We start from the raw sequence: 922 nt of genomic DNA, 5'->3' as shown, positions 1-922 counted from the left end.
TATTTGCTTCCTCAGAGCAACGTAGAGCATAGGTTACGCTTGCCTATAGTCTTTACAAGAACCTAATTAATGTGCATTTACTATCGGCAATTCTACAACGTAGTGGGTTCTTGTTACGGTGTAGCCAGACCATTGTGCCATTACACCAACTTGTGTAATCCACATCTTTGCATGGACTCACCATCTTGTGCGACCCTTCCTATCATATAAGGGTATGTGTAAACCTGTTACACTCAAAATATCCTCGATTCACATATAACGGTCAACGTATACGAGGCTCGCGTGTCTGAGACACCATCACGTTCTGAGGAACATTCTCATCACACATTGCAATGGTAACATCCTGCACATAAAACAAACGAAAATGGGAATAGCGGTATACGCCATGCGGAAGCCATACTCCACACGAGGGTCTAAGATCGAACGTGGATACGAGCGCATGAGAGCCGCCCTGTGGGCAGCCTCCGGTTGCCGCGCCTGTGCCTCGTCTAGGCGATCGGTAACAATACTACTTCCCCCGGAACCCGAGAGATCGAGAAATGGATACGATGCCCGCAAGGTTTGAGCAAGGCTCACGTTGCGCCGTTGGCGCACTTCATCCCTCGTCTTTGTATGCTTAAAAAAAAGTAACCGAATGTCGCAATCTCCGACAGCAGAGGCCTTAACGATATTTAGTGACCGTAAGTCGCGAGCAGAAGACTAGGCCCCGGGGATAAGAAGGATAATGTATCTCACTCACGATGCGGTGATATTACTGTATGTGAAGTACCGTGTGATAGTTCCACCGTGCAACGTCACTCGGCGTCGTCCAGTGTCCCCACTTCCTGCTCCATCCGAGCCTTCATATTTCTAACAACATCCGACGAAGGGCTGCTATTTCCGCACTCTTCGTCCAGTAGATAACGTGCCACTCCACGCGTGA

This window comes from Plasmopara halstedii, assembly GCF_900000015.1.
Source record: "Plasmopara halstedii genome assembly, contig: Scaffold_430, whole genome shotgun sequence".
NCBI lineage: Eukaryota > Oomycota > Peronosporomycetes > Peronosporales > Peronosporaceae > Plasmopara > Plasmopara halstedii.
The sequence above is the reverse complement of the archived record's forward strand: the minus strand, read 5'-3'. Positions refer to the sequence as shown.